The 16,398-nt window shown below is 50.1% G+C and overlaps 1 protein-coding gene across 1 annotated transcript in view; it reads right to left on the bottom strand.

The window, feature by feature from the left end:
* The window catches only part of LOC147693195 (NACHT, LRR and PYD domains-containing protein 12-like), a 1,166,314-nt gene that overhangs the window by 331,678 nt on the left and 818,238 nt on the right, over window positions 1–16,398 (bottom strand). The gene's annotated exons all lie outside the window — the stretch shown is intronic.

Raw genomic sequence — 16,398 nt, 5'->3', positions numbered from 1 at the left:
GAGGGAGACAGAGGAGAGAGAGAGAGTGGAGAGAGAGAGAGAGGGGAGAGAGAGAGTAGGGAGAGAGAGAGTGGAGAGAGAGAGAGTGGAGAGAGAGTGGAGGGAGACAGAGGAGAGAGAGTGGAGAGAGAGAGAGGAGAGAGAGAGTAGGGAGAGAGAGAGAGAGGAGAGAGAGAGTGGAGAGAAAGAGTGGAGAGAGAGTGGAGCGAGTGAGAGAGTGGAGAGAGACAGTGGAAAGAGACATTGGAGAGAGAGACAGTGGAGAGAGAGAGAGTGGAGAGAGCTTGGAGAGACAGTGAAGAGAGTGAGCAAGAGAGAGTGGAGAGAGAGAGAGAGGAGAGAGAGAGAGAGAGAGAGCGGCGAGAGAGAGAGTGGCGAGAGAGAGTGGAGAGAGATTGGAGAGAGAGAGAGTGGAGAGAGTGGAGGGAGACAGTGAAGAGAGAGAGTGGAGAGAGTGTGGAGATAGAGTAGAGAGAGAGTGGAGCGAGTGAGAGAGTGGATAGAGACAGTGGAGAGAGACATTGGAAAGAGAGACAGTGGAGAGAGAGAAAGTGGAGAGAGAGTAGAGAGAGGGAGAGTGGAAATAGACAGTGGAGAGAGTGAGCGAGAGAGAGTGGAGAGAGAGAGAGCAGAGAGAGAGAGTGGAGAGAGAGAGTGGAGAGAGAGTGGAGAGAGAGTGGAGGGATACAGTGGAGAGAGAGAGTGGAGAGAGAGAGACAGTGGAGAGAGAGTAGAGAGAGAGAGTGGAGAGAGTGTGGAGATAGAGAGTGGAGAGAGAGTGTGGAGAGAGAGTGGAGAGAGAGAGTAGAGAGAGAGTGGAGAGAAAGAGTGGAGAGAGAGTGGAGCAAGTGAGAGAGTGGAGAGAGAGAGTGGAGAGAGACAGTGGAGAGAGACATTGGAGAGAGAGACAGTGGAGAGAGAGAAAGTGGAGAGAGAGTAGAGAGAGAGAGTGGAGATAGACAGTGGAGAGAGAGAGTGGAGAGAGCATGGAGAGACATTGAAGAGAGTGAGCGAGAGAGAGTGGAGAGAGAGAGAGAGAGGAGAGAGAGAGAGAGAGTGGCGAGAGAGTGTGGAGAGAGAGTGGAGAGAGTGGAGGGAGACAGTGGAGAGAGAGTGGAGAGAGATTGGAGAGAGAGAGATAGTGGAGAGAGAGAGAGTGGAGAGAGAGTGGAGAGAGAGAGTGGAGAGAGATTGGAGAGAGAGAGAGAGTGGAGAGAGAGAGGAGAGAGAGTGGAGAGAGAGAGTGGAGAGAGAGTAGAGAGAGAGAGAAGGGAGAGAGGGTGTAGAGAGAGAGTAAAGAGAGAGTGGAGAGAGTGGAGGGGACCGTGGAGGGAGACAGTGGAGAGAGAGTGGTGAGTGAGAGAAAGAGTGAGAGAGTAGAGAGAGAGAAAGTGGCGAGAGAGACAGTGGAGAGAGACAGTGGAGATGGAGTAGACAGAGTTGAGAGAGAGAATGGAGAGAGCGAGAGAGTGGAGAGAGAGTAGAGACTGACTAACTGACTCAGAGACTGAATACTGACTGACCGAGAGACTGACTGGCTGAGAAACTGACAGAGAGAGAGACTGGCTGACTGAGAGAGTGACTTACTGACTGACAGAGAGAGAGACTGATTGAGAGTGAGACTGACTGACAGAGAGAGACTGACTGACTGACAGAGACTGACTGACTGAGGTAGAGATATACTGACTGACACAGAGAGAGAGACTGACTGACAGAGAGAGAGACTAAGAGAGAGAGGCAGAGATTGGCTGTGAGAGAGACTGACTGACTGGGCGAGAAACTGACTGAGCGAGAGACTGACTGAGAGAGAGAGACTGACAGAGAGAGAGACTGACAGAGAGAGAGAGAAAGAGACTGATTGATGTAGAGAGAGAATGACTGACTGACTGAGAGAGACTGACTGACTGACTGGGAGAGACTGAATGACTGGGAGAGAGAGAGACTGACTGGGAGAGAGAGAGACTGACTGGGAGAGAGAGAGACTGACTAGGAGAGAGAGAGACTAAGAGAGAGAGAGAGACTGAGAGACTAACTGGCTGAGGGAGAGACTGACAGAGGGAGAGACTGACGGAGAGAGAGAGAGAGACTGACAGAGAGAGACTGACTGACAGAGAGAGAGACTGAGAGACAGAGAGAAGGAGAGGGAAAGAGAGAGAGAGACTGGCCGACAGAGAGAGAGACTGACTGACAGAGACAGACAGACTGAGTGAGAGGGAGACTCACAGAGAGAGACTGACTGACAGAGAGCGAGACTGACTGAGAGAGACTGGCTGACTGCAAGAGACAGACAGAGAGAGAGAGAGAGAGACTGTCTGGAAGACTGACTGACAGAGAGAGAGACTGATAGAGAGAGGCTGAGAGAGAGACTGGCAGAGAGACTGACATAGAGGGACTGACAGAGAGAGAGACTGACTAAGAGAGAGACTAAGAGAGAGACTAAGAGAGAGAGACCGACTGACAGAGTGACTGATTGAGAGAGAGAGAGACTGACTGACAGAGAGAGAGAGAGAGAGGGAGACTAGCTGACTGAGAGAGAGAAACTGACTTACTGACTGAAACTGACAGAGAGAGACTGTGAGAGACTGACTGACAGAAAGGGAGAGACTGACTGATAGAGATACTGACTGACTAAGAGAGAATGACGGAAAGAGAGAGATAAAGAGACTAACAGATAGAGAGAGAGAGAGAGAGACTGACAGACAGAGGGACTGCCGGGGAGAAAGACTGACAGAGACAGAGACTGACAGAGAGAGGGACTGACAGATACAATGACAGAGAGAGAGACCGGCTGACTGAGTGTTAGAAATGGGATTCCTGGCTGACTGAGGTTGGCACCAAAGCCAGACAGAAATCACCACTCTACTCAGGGCAAGGGAACTACTCCTTAGAATGACCCCTGCTCACCCTTTTAGGTAGTGTGGCGTGAGCAGACAAGGCTAAACTTCGGGGCGCTAGTTAAGCATTCATGACCTTTCACAGTAAAACACACTGATTCCCCCACAAATGGACACAAGGCTTAGGTTATGTAAACATATATATATATGCAGTGTAGGAAGGTAGATCCCTGACTATGGTTGCCCCCAACTTTTTGCCTGTTGTTTTGCTGGTTTTCTGACTTAGTTGACCTGCGACCCTGCTATTCAGGGCCCCAGGCCTACTGCTCTCTCTGTAAAATGGATTCCATGTACCTTAGGTACATATCTAAATTGGATACTGAGTCACTTTATCAGTCCCTGTACAGTGTACCTTAGGTACCCAGGGCATAGGTGTACCCAGGGCCTACCAGGGGCTGCAGCATGTATTATGCCACCCCTGGCTGGCCATCCAAAACTGACAGAACTGGCTGCACGACAGCTGGGGCAAGGTGGTGTACTCACCCTTTGCTTTAGATATAGTATACCTATATCTAACCCTAAAATGGACACACAGATTCCTATCAGTCACTCCTATGGCAGGCCTTAACAATCCTGAAGGCAGAGTGCTTGGAATCGTGTGAGATGGTGCTCTGGCATGAGCTGAGCCTGTCTGCGGCTTTCGGGATCTATCCCTTAGCCGTTTCCATGATATCGCATACCATATACTCTTAAGTGCATTATAATCCTCGCGGTTATATGCCAACTCTGGTATCGCTTTATCAAAACATGTCGAGTAAGGTGTCATACGAATTGGAATACTAACCCCTCGCCAATTCTGGCGACGGGGTTAGCATTCCACCCTTCTAGAGGGACACGACATGTATGTAACCTATAACCCCGGTTAAAGTCAAACAGAGCCTCAGCTCCACAAAATGGATGCTGCCACCGAGACACAAGTCTGCCCTCCTGCTGCTGGGAGTCCTCCCAGAGCAGGAGATAAGGACAAAGGGTTTCCTGCCAGGGGCGGTGCCAGCACCGTCCCAGACAGGATTTTGTGTATTCTAGGTAGGCAGGGCTTCAGAGGAAGGTGACTGCAAGTGGCACCCCGGTGCTCACTGTGCATAGGCCGGCTGAAACCAGTTCCAGGGGCACTCCAGCCCCTGGCCTGGGGAAAGCCCGCCAAAGGAGAGGGGTGTAACCACCCCCCTCCTGGTCCCACCCATAGGGCAGGACTTAGTCGCGTGCCAGCCCCCTTTTCCCAGATAAAGTGTAGTGTAGCTCCTATCTTCCCAATAGGCTCTGCGCATTGGAATAATACCTACAGCAGTAAAGGCCTAGACCAGACGTTAACTAGGTCTACTACTGTCGATACTAGACTTAAAGTTTTGGGTTTGCCAGCTTAGCTCAGAGTTCGCTAGAAACTTTCTCGAATGTTCAGGAAAGAATTACCTCCCCTGATTAGACAAGAAGGGATTTAGTTTCTGACAACCATAGAACATGACAACTTTGCTCTCCCCTAATCAAGAGTCAATCTCCAGAGTCGTGTGAGCACAAGGCAATTATTTTACTCAGTCAGTACGTGCATTCTTAGTCTCATCAGAATGTAGAGAAAAGGAAGAGACGGGCGTGTTCAATAAAAAGGTGTTATTTATTGATCAGTCTCTTTTCTCATACATGAGAAATGGATCGATATTATTGCAATACTTATGGTTAAGTAAAGTGCATACATTAGAAGCAATAGTATAAAATAATACTGTAAAAACATTGATATGGTTTCTGAGCCATATGATGTTTAAAATGATTAAAATATATTTACATACACATATACATTTGACTAAACGTACTCAACTGGTGTTTCTAAATACGCCTACCCCGTGTACCTGACCTAAGTCTAATGCGTGGGCGGGAATAGAAAGTTACAGTTTAAGTTAAGTTTGTTTTTGCCAAGTGAATAACTAAAAGAATTCTCTGTGAGGGGTTATTCAGTTCTGTACCTGGAAGTTAGGATGAATGAGGAATGGTATCTCTTTCTCTGCTCTCGATATTCCAGGCTGCCTGCGAGGGCTGCCCGAAAGCGCCGGTGCTGGGTCTCTCGGCTTGAGATAGCAGCGCGTCTCTCAGCGCGTCAGGAAGGCGGGGCTGCTGCCAGCGGGGTCTGCTTCTGCTCTCGGCTTCGGCAAGTATGGCTGCTCCGTCTTGTCACCACGCGTGTGTTTGCATAGGGCAAGATCGGTAATATTTATACCTTAAAGGTGCCGAGATTGACGTAAGGATGGACATAGATACGTCAATAAAGATGTAATACGACTTGCTCGTTAGCACATTCTTTACTAAAGTTCTCTGTGAAATCAAAACAATGGCCGCACGGATTATCCAGGTTGTCATAGGTTTGATTTGTTATGAGAACGTCGTATGCCTTATCAGGGGCTGGAGGAATGTCGCTTGTCTAATTAGATCTCAAGCGTTATGACCTAATCAGATAACACGTTCCTGTGCCGTAGTGTGACTGCGTCAGATAACGGTATCTGCATCATGGGGAATTTCTTGCCTCATGGGCTGACTGTTAGTTAACTTGATAGTTAGTTTAACCAGAATAGGGTCAGGAATAGGGGGATCGATTCAGAACCTATAGAAATACACGACAAAAGGTAGGAGCAGGCCCCCTTCCAAATTAGATCATCTTTGGAATCAAGACACCACTTTCTGCGAAAGGACTTCAAGATTTCCTTCTTCAAGATTCTCCCTTGTGGCTAAGGAGTAGTCACCCTGCATCCGCAGGCACCATCTTAAGAACACTGCGGTCTGCTGTAAGTCCTTCCTCCGGAATCCGACTGCCCAGCTCGACAAGACCCGGCTTCCCTGGCACCTCCGACCTCTACTCACCTCTACAGCCAAGCTGAGAACCGTGAGTGCGACGAGACCTCAAGGGACCGACTATTGCCAAGACTGCACGACTTCTTCACAGCAAGCCCGCCAAGTAATCTCCTGGCGAGTGCTTTGGGGTCCGAGAAGCCCCGACCCTGAGCAGCTCCAGCACCGAAGAGCAGCCCCCCAGCATCTCCACGATCGGCGTGGGGCCCTTCTGCTTTTTGCTGCTCACCGCGTTGTTTGGCTACTAGTCCGCTGGCTTGTGGCCTTCTGAACGACACCCGACGACATCACTGCTGCTGGTCTGGTTGCTCCAGACTGGCTCTTGCTCCCTTCCAGAAGAGGAGCACCCCGGACCCTCCTGGTCCACTCAAGACGCCATTTTGAGTCCACCGCGTGGGCTTGAATTAGCCAAGGCTTTGTTGCCCAATCCTGGGTACTTTGACGCCGACAGCTTCACCCATCGTGGGACAGCTCGCCTCTCCATCCTGGTCGCCGACAACGCCTCCTGGTCCGTGAGATCTGCAGAGCCCAGCGTCGCCCACTCACCTAGTCGAGGTGACTACCATCCGGTGCCCTCCTGGTGCCCACTGACTACTGGCTAGTAGTCACGAACTTGGTCCCCTCTGCTTTCAGGTGTCATCTATCTTCAAGATCCAGGCTTGGATCACTTCGAACTCTCTTCACTGGTCGCCTGCCAGCATCTTTCTTCCAGGCTCCTGGTTCGTCAACGAGGATTCCCGACGTCTTTTGAGACATATGCAGCTGCAGCCCCTGGGCTAGGTAACTTCGGCATTTCGGTGCCCCAGCATAGCCTCACTATCCAAGGGTCAGGATCCACTTTCATTTTCTCCCTACCAGGTCGGGTTCGCCCGTGAACACTAACTTTAACTTTACTAGCTATCATAGACTTTGTCCCGCATCCCGCGTGGGACTCTGCACCCGAGTCCCCTGGGCCTCCTAGAAGTAATCTAACGATTCTATAGTCAAGTCCTAGCGATTCCAAAGCCTATTAGTACTGTACTTACCTGCTAGTAATTTTGCATTCCACTTTCAGAGTATATGGTTTTTCGTGCCCCTCGGGCATTTGTGTATACCGTGCTAACTTAAGTATTTTTATAAGAGTTTTGTTGTGTGCTTAGCTCCCTGACTCATAAAGAGTTCAGGGTAGTCTTGTTATAAATAAATACACTGTTTATTTTCATAACAACTTGTGTGGTGTCCTTTCACTGGGTGTTCAAGGGGTAATGTGATGGTAAAACAGCTGGCTTAACACGCCCTCTAGAGTCTTAGCCTTAGACTGCTCGTATCCATGCTACTAGGATAGCTGGTCTATAAGGTTGACTTACAACCAATCATCAATAAGGGTTGTTTGGACTGATATATAGTGATCACTAGAATAGTGAGCACTGCACATCAGGCCAACTTCTCACATTGGTGAGCGGCGGTTCGGATTTGAGCTTGCTGTTGTTTTACCACACATATCCTAAGAATATCTTGTGAAAGATCACATAAGTACTAAAGGTACATATAACTTAGCCTAGAATACTCTGAGTTCTACTGAACCAGCTGTTGTAGCTCCTAGGGCCTAGCACACCCTAAACTACAACTCTAGCAAGGGATCAGTAGGCAAACATATAGTGTAGGTAAGTGCACCACTTACACCTCACTAGAAAAAGCATGTCTACCCAAGGAGAATCTACTGAGACTCCCCTTGTGGATCTTGACCCTCCACAGGTCAAATCAAGATATGCAGCTCTCAGTTTCCAGGAGATGAGACAAGTGTGTACCTCCAGGAAACTGAAACAGGGGTCTAACCCCACCATTCCCTTTCTAATAGGTCTCTTAGAGACATATGATGCGAGAAAGATTTCTCAGCTAGATGGGAATATGCCAGCCTTAGAGGGTACCACTGGGGATCCAGACCTCCACAACACTGTAAATGCAGTTGAGGAGGAGGATCTTGAGGAACTCTCTGAGGGTGAGGCAAACAAGGGTCCTGAGTTAGTCAGCAGACTCACTAGGGCCAACTTAGACCTACTTGGGGAAGGATCTGGGGGACCCCCAGTACTGACCCTGATGAGGCCTAACCTTGGAGTTAGGAGAGATAGATCTCTTTCTAGGGACTCCATTAGATCTCTGCACTCTAATGCCTCTTCTCAGAGGAGAGGGAACTCTCCCCAGAGGAGATTGACTTCCCCTCAGAGAAGAGAGCATGAAGCAAGGATGAGACAAGCTAAACTGAGGATTGAAAGGGAAGAACTTGCCCTGGCCAAAGAGAAGCTTGCCTTTGCTAGAGAGCAGCAGATGAGTGGGTTAGCTCCCACTGGTGGCAGCAATCTCCCAAGAGAAAAAGAGAAGGGTTTAGATACTAAACACCTGACTAAGATAATGCCCCCGTTTAGACAAGGGGATGACATCCAGAAATGGATGGCTGCTTTGGAGAGGGCCTGCACTGTGCAGTGCATTCCCCAGAGTCAGTGGGCAGCTATACTGTGGCTCTCCTTTGATGGTAAAGGTAGAGATAAGCTCCTCACTACAAGAGTGGAGGATGCTAATGATTACCAGGTCCTGAAAAATGCACTGGTTGATGGGTTTGGCTTAACAACTGAGCAGTACAGGTTGCTGTTCAGAGACACCCAGAAAACTCAGTCTCAGGACTGGTCTGACTTTGTTGATTGTGCCACTAAGGCTTTGGAAGGCTGGCTACTGGGTAGTAAGGTTACTGATTTCAAGGGATTGTATAATCTAATTATGAGAGAGCAAGTCTTAAATAATTGTCAGAACCAGTTATTACACCAGCACCTGGTAGACTCTGAGTTGACCTCTCCACAAGAATTGGGTAAGAGGGCAGACAAATGGGTCATAACCAGGATTAGGCCCAAGAACCAAGGTGGTGACCAGAAAAAGGAATCAACCAAGCCTCAAGAGAAGGGTGGGAATAAATCTCCAGATCAAACCACATCAGGGCCCCAAAAATCCTCTGAGGGGGGTGGGTCCCAGAATCCTTCTAATAACCCAAAGAAACCTTATTGTTATCCCTGTAAACAGGTGGGTCATTTGAAAACTGACAGCAGTTGCCCAAAGAATAACAATAAGGAGAACATACCCCCAAGTAACATTCCCAAACCTCCTGTTACTACTAGTAGTAATCCCCCAGGTGGTGGGAGTGCCCCCAAGAATTTGGGTGCATTTACTTTGGGAGTTCCTGGGGACTCTGGCCTAACCAGGTCCCCAAACTTAGATACTCTTGTCTGTGAGACTGGCATGGGGTTTGCCAACTTCACAACTTGTCCCAACACTTTGGGCAAGTACAGACAGGAGCCCCTCATCAATGGTATAAAAGTTGAGGCCTATAGAGATACAGGGGCTAGCATCACTATGGTGACTGAGAGTCTAGTCCCCTCAAGGCAACTTTTACCTGGTGCCACATACCAGGTGACCAATATTGATGGAGTACAGAGAGATCATCCCATGGCAGTGGTCAATCTCAGCTGGGGAGGTGTCACTGGCCACAAGACAGTGGCAGTGTCACCAAACTTGCCTGTAGATTGCCTACTGGGGAATGATTTAGAGCTCTCAGCCTGGGCTGAAGTAGAGCAAGAAACCCATTCTAAAATGGTAAACACCCATGGTAAGGTTAGTGGGGCAGTGATAGCCACAGCCCCAGTCCAAGTCCAAGATGTCCTCCCTGAACAGGTCAGGAGGGTTGTGCCAGTCACAACCCAATCTCAGACAACTCCCTTCCCAGAACAGGTTGTCAAGGCTGTCATGGCAACAGCCCACACCAAAACTGAGCCCCCTCCTGAAAAGGCTGGGAGAGTTGTGATGGCCACAGCTCAAACTCAGACAGATGATAGTGTTGTGAAGCCTGAAACTATGGATCACTCCACTCAGACAGAGAGCATTGAGGAGGAAGAGAAATCTCCCTCCCACCAGACTTTAGGAAAAGATCAGCCTCCTCAGGGAACTGATCCGACCCCTTGTGAAGAAACTGCCACAGAGGTAGTCAGGCCTAGCCTGGCAGAACCCCTGATGTCAGTGGACCCTTCCAAGGTGGGACCCAGTCTGGAGCAGGTAACCTGCCCCTCTCTACCCTGCCTCAGTCAGCCCAGGGCTGTAGAGGTCAGGGAGGCCAGTGTTGGACCCCAAGGGGCCCCCTGTCCAAAAGGATTTCCCAATCAGCAGATTAAGGGCACTGAAGCTAGTAGTCCTAGCCAAGTGAAAATAAAACATACTCCTGAGGGATCCCCCTTAAAATTAGTTAGGGACCTCCCACAGATGGCCACTGTTCGGCACAGCCAAACTTGGGACCTGAGGGCCCCAGACCTGACCTGTCCCTCCAGTAAGCCAAACGAGGGACCCAACCTCCAGCTGTAGGTAGCCAGAGGTTGACCCTGAGAGCCCAAAACAACTCAGTCTTGGAAAGAAAGGCCTCTATGGTGGAAAATGATTGGAGGAAGCTGAGCCCAAAATTAGTGGAGCCTCACTTCAGTACTCCATTTCAGCACCAGCCTTTTACTTTGCCAAAACACACCACAGGTAGAGATTCCCTATGGTGGAGACCCTCAGACACCCTTAAGGTGAGGGATTGCTTAGTGGACCATGAGATAGGGGGTAACCATGCTAGTGCTGGTACTTCCTTATATGGCCACTCAGGCAATATAGGCTTACCTGGCAAGGCCAGCCTTATCTCCTTTCGTTTGGGGGGGGGGGGGGGGGGGTTGTGTAGGAAGGTAGATCCCTGACTATGGTTGCCCCCAACTTTTTGCCTGGTGTTTTGCTGGTTTTCTGACTTAGTTGACCTGCGACCCTGCTATTCAGGGCCCCAGGCCTACTGCTCTCTCTGTAAAATGGATTCCATGTACCTTAGGTACATATCTAAATTGGATACTGAGTCACCTTATCAGTCCCTGTACAGTGTACCTTAGGTACCCAGGGCATAGGTGTACCCAGGGCCTACCAGGGGCTGCAGCATGTATTATGCCACCCCTGGCTGGCCATCCAAAACTGACACAACTGGCTGCACGACAGCTGGGGCAAGGTGGTGTACTCACCCTTTGCTTTAGATATAGTATACCTATATCTAACCCTAAATGGACACACAGATCTCCTATCAGTCACTCCTATGGCAGGCCTTAACAATCCTGAAGGCAGAGTGCTTGGAATCGTGTGAGATGGTGCTCTGGCATGAGCTGAGCCTGTCTGCGGCTTTCGGGATCTATCCCTTAGCCGTTTCCATGATATCGCATACCATATACTCTTAAGTGCCTTATAATCCTCGCGGTTATATGCCAACTCTGGTATCGCTTTATCAAAACATGTCGAGTAAGGTGTCATACGAATTGGAATACTAACCCCTCGCCAATTCTGGCGACGGGGTTAGCATTCCACCCTTCTAGAGGGACACGACATGTATGTAACCTATAACCCCGGTTAAAGTCAAACAGAGCCTCAGCTCCACAAAATGGATGCTGCCACCGAGACACAAGTCTGCCCTCCTGCTGCTGGGAGTCCTCCCAGAGCAGGAGATAAGGACAAAGGGTTTCCTGCCAGGGGCGGTGCCAGCACCGTCCCAGACAGGATTTTGTGTATCCTAGGTAGGCAGGGCTTCAGAGGAAGGTGACTGCAAGTGGCACCCCGGTGCTCACTGTGCATAGGCCGGCTGAAACCAGTTCCAGGGGCACTCCAGCCCCTGGCCTGGGGAAAGCCCGCCAAAGGAGAGGGGTGTAACCACCCCCCTCCTGGTCCCACCCATAGGGCAGGACTTAGTCGCGTGCCAGCCCCCTTTTCCCAGATAAAGGTAGGAGCAGGCCCCCTTCCAAATTAGATCATCTTTGGAATCAAGACACCACTTTCTGCGAAAGGACTTCAAGATTTCCTTCTTCAAGATTCTCCCTTGTGGCTAAGGAGTAGTCACCCTGCATCCGCAGGCACCATCTTAAGAACACTGCGGTCTGCTGTAAGTCCTTCCTCCGGAATCCGACTGCCCAGCTCGACAAGACCCGGCTTCCCTGGCACCTCCGACCTCTACTCACCTCTACAGCCAAGCTGAGAACCGTGAGTGCGACGAGACCTCAAGGGACCGACTATTGCCAAGACTGCACGACTTCTTCACAGCAAGCCCGCCGAGTAATCTCCTGGCGAGTGCTTTGGGGTCCGAGAAGCCCCGACCCTGAGCAGCTCCAGCACCGAAGAGCAGCCCCCAGCATCTCCATGATCGGCGTGGGGCCATTCTGCTTTTTGCTGCTCACCGCGTTGTTTGGCTACTAGCCCGCTGGCTTGTGGCCTTCTGAACGACGCCCGATGACATCACTGCTGCTGGTCTGGTTGCTCCAGACTGGCTCTTGCTCCCTTCCAGAAGAGGAGCACCCCGGACCCTCCTGGTCCACTCAAGACGCCATTTTGAGTCCACCGCGTGGGCTTGAATTAGCCAAGGCTTTGTTGCCCAATCCTGGGTACTTCGACGCCGACAGCTTCATCCATCGTGGGACAGCTCGCCTCTCCATCCTGGTCGCCGACAACGCCTCCTGGTCCGTGAGATCTGCAGAGCCCAGCGTCGCCCACTCACCTAGTCGAGGTGACTACCATCCGGTGCCCTCCTGGTGCCCACTGACTACTGGCTAGTAGTCACGAACTTGGTCCCCTCTGCTTTCAGGTGTCATCTATCTTCAAGATCCAGGCTTGGATCACTTCGAACTCTCTTCACTGGTCGCCTGCCAGCATCTTTCTTGCAGGCTCCTGGTTCGTCAACGAGGATTCCCGACGTCTTTTGAGACATATGCAGCTGCAGCCCCTGGGCTAGGTAACTTCGGCATTTCGGTGCCCCAGCATAGCCTCACTATCCAAGGGTCAGGATCCACTTTCGTTTTCTCCCTACCAGGTCGGGTTCGCCCGTGAACACTAACTTTAACTTTACTAGCTATCATAGACTTTGTCCCGCATCCCGCGTGAGAGTGCACACTCTGCACCCGAGTCCCCTGGGCCTCCTAGAAGTAATCTAACGATTCTATAGTCAAGTCCTAGCGATTCCAAAGCCTATTAGTACTGTACTTACCTGCTAGTAATTTTGCATTCCACTTTCAGAGTATATGGTTTTTCGTGCCCCTCGGGCATTTGTGTATACCGTGCTAACTTAAGTATTTTTATAAGAGTTTTGTTGTGTGCTTAGCTCCCTGACTCATAAAGAGTTCAGGGTAGTCTTGTTATAAATAAATACACTGTTTATTTTCATAACAACTTGTGTGGTGTCCTTTCACTGGGTGTTCAAGGGGTAATGTGATGGTAAAACAGCTGGCTTAACACGCCCTCTAGAGTCTTAGCCTTAGACTGCTCGTATCCATGCTACTAGGATAGCTGGTCTATAAGGTTGACTTACAACCAATCATCAATAAGGGTTGTTTGGACTGATATATAGTGATCACTAGAATAGTGAGCACTGCACATCAGGCCGACTTCTCACATGCAGCAATGACTTATCACAAGACCAACTCAACACAGTATTAGGCCACAAGGTCTAGAAAAAATAGGCAAATGTTCTTTTTGGTCCTTAGTATCTTGCAACAGTTCCAGTTACTCTACCAGAAATGATGATGCCACAGTTCTTTGAGTGGGGGACCACAGGGTGTAAAAAAATAGGCAATATTCTCTTGTAGTCCTTAGTTCACTTTAGGCTGCTTCTTCTTTAGATTTTGGGTATCTAGGCCAGTCTGAGGCCAGCTGGACACTTCGTAGCGCTTCTGTGCACTTTAACAGGGAGAAATCGTTAGCCCCTACCATATACTCACGCTTCTCGCGTGAGTCGCGTACACCGAGGCCCTACCAATACTCACGCATCTAGCGTGAGCATGCGTACGAGGCGTACAGCTTCGCAATGAGGATCGAAGCGTACGGGCTCCAAGGTACCGATATGAAGCGTACCGGTCTTTTCAAAGGGGGGGAAAGCGTACCAGCCAAAAATAATGCGCCCAGTTTAAAATGCGCTCAGATTCAAATGCGCTTCGATAGAGGTACGCGACGTACCGTTTGCTTGGGCATTCTTGAAGGATCCTCTAGGGTATGCGGCGTACAGACTTGGTACGCGGAGTACCGGGCTGGCGGGGAAAGCAGAACGGTGCGGGCCCGAGCCCGTTGTAGAATCATGTGAAGGCGTACCTTTGTTTCTTCTTTAGGGGAAGAGTCGTACACGCGGCTCGACCAGGCGATGTGAGGCGCACTCCTCTACTCTGCACGGTTGAAATGAGCGAAGAAAACATTGCGGGCCCCAAGCCCGGTGAGAGTCAAAGACTCGTTGTGGAGAGAGGGTCGGTGCGCTGGGAACGGGTACGCTTGGCTCAGGGCGGTGCACCCAGTGATCCTCAGTGCACCTAAGGGGAGAGGCAGGTGTACTTCTTTGCGTTCGTAGTCCCTCGTGCAGGGGGACGGCTCGTAGGAGTCTGGTGCACCTGGGGGCACCAGTGTGCTTTCGGACCTTTACTACAGCGGGTGTGCGCGCACAGGCAGGCGCAGTCCACGGCCTCAGTACCGACTGTACTGGGGTCTCCTGTAGAGTGGCTGGCGCGGCCTGTAAAGTCTCAAAGGGGGGGGTGAAGCTGGGCAGCAGGGCACGTTCCTACGTGTGGGCGGCTGTCCCAGCGACGATCACCAGCCTCGGAGGAATACCAGTGGGAGGGGCGAGAGAGCGCTGCAGCGCGCTCCTAATGGCAGGCGGGGCCAGAGGAGCAGGAAGCCTGACCCGGGGGCAGAGAGCGACTCCAACAGAGCGAGGCTCTCACGGGTAAAGGGTAGGCAAGCTCCCGAGTGCCACAGCCCTAGGAGGGGCGATGGGGGGCGCAGACTCAGCTCCAGTAAGAGGCACACACGGCTCAAAGTACAAGGCGAGCGAAGGCACAAGGAACCCACTGGTCCTGGGGTTCCGTTCAGGGGGCAAGCTCAATCAAGCCCTTGGAGAAAGTTTCAGCACAAGTCAGCAAAGTCCTCTTTAGGCCTCTTCCTCTCCTTCCTCAGCAAGGCAGACAGCAGATCTCTCCTTCAGCTTCTTCCTTCTAGTTGGGCAGAGGTTCGTTGTGAGAAACAGGATCTAGTTCCTATACTTCTACTCAGTTTCTTTTGTTCCTTCGGGCCAGGGGGACCTTTGCATAGCCTATTTCAGTTTTGAAGCACTCTGTTGTGCTGTTCCTGGCCTTTGCTTTCATTGTGAGGGGCAGGCACTTCAGACTCTCCGCAGGAGGTGTAGCCAGCATTGTGATGACAGGGGCAGCCAGGAGTACTCTGTTGACAGTCCTCCCTCTTCCTGGGCCAGGTGCCGGCTGAGTCATCAGTCGCTCCCCAGGAGGCGGAGCCAGCATTGTGGTGGCAGTGCACAGCAAAAGGCAGTAAAAAGCAGGCGACTCGCCTTACCAACCATTTTTTGGAGGTGGGACACAAACTAATTGATTTCACCTGGACCGTGTTGGAGCAACCACGGATCCCTCCTCATGTCACAGACATCACTAAACATCTATTTAAATTGGAGCAGAAATGGGTGTATTGTTTGAATACTGATAAAAACGGCCTAAACGAAGACATTCCATGGATGGCGTTATAATATTGCAAGTGAACTGAATTACAGGGCTGACCTCCAGTACAGTGTGTCTCCTTGCACGATCAGTCGGTGGGCCTTCTCCGTTCCTCAGAGTATACATTTGATACAACTCTTTATGGAATGTATCTTATTACTGTCTGTAAATACCCAAATAATTTTGGGCTCACACTGTTTGATGGGCAACTTACTATTATTGTTAACATTCTTCAGAATATCGCCTCATCATTCTTAGAATAGATGATATGAGCACATAGCGAAAATATAATGAGCATGGTTTTACAAATAGTAACATTGCATAAACCATTGATAATCATTTGATTGCCCATCAGCTAGTGATACACTATCATGATGTGGGCGAATGCGGCATATGAAGCTCTAACCCGAACTTCAAACAACCGAACTGACGCTTTACTATGGCATCTAAATAATAGCCAAAAAATGACACAGATGTGCACGGCATAAACTACATTTTCTGACAGTAGGTAACATACTAACTACATTTACCTAACAACTGAATTGACGCTTCACTACAACATCTAAGTAATAGCCAAAAGGTTATATAGACATGCACGGCATAAACTAAATTTTTTTCGATTGAATATGACACACAGGTGTTTACGAACTCGTCATACAGTATTCTATTTACCAAACTACGTTTCCCAAGTAGTCTAGCTGACGCGTGCCGATGACATCCGATAGGTGGCCAATGGACGCACAGTATACTCTTCCGCATTTTTGCACATGCTCGGCGAGTCGTAAAACTGACGAGGGACCCAACGGGTTTGAATACTCTTTAGAAGCGGCGCGAGATGGCACCGCGGCACCTCCCCGAACAGCGCAGATGCCTGTCTGGTGTACCGACGGACAGGTAGGCACAATAAGAGACTTATTAATTTGGCGTTATCATGGAATACAATACAGATCTTCACTCTTCTGAAGAGTCATGTTGACATACAATGAGGTACTGGGTTTTTCAGAACCGGTACTGAGCCGGTAACCCAGCGGTGCCAGGGACAACACCCAAAGACCTCGAGTACTTTCCTGATTCAGACACAGAAACTCAGAGTCTTTTAGATTAAGTCAAAGATCGAA

The sequence above is a fragment of the Lissotriton vulgaris genome, chromosome 8, assembly GCF_964263255.1.
Source record: "Lissotriton vulgaris chromosome 8, aLisVul1.2, whole genome shotgun sequence".
NCBI classification, from domain to species: domain Eukaryota; kingdom Metazoa; phylum Chordata; class Amphibia; order Caudata; family Salamandridae; genus Lissotriton; species Lissotriton vulgaris.
This window is presented reverse-complemented; position numbering and strand designations above follow the sequence as displayed.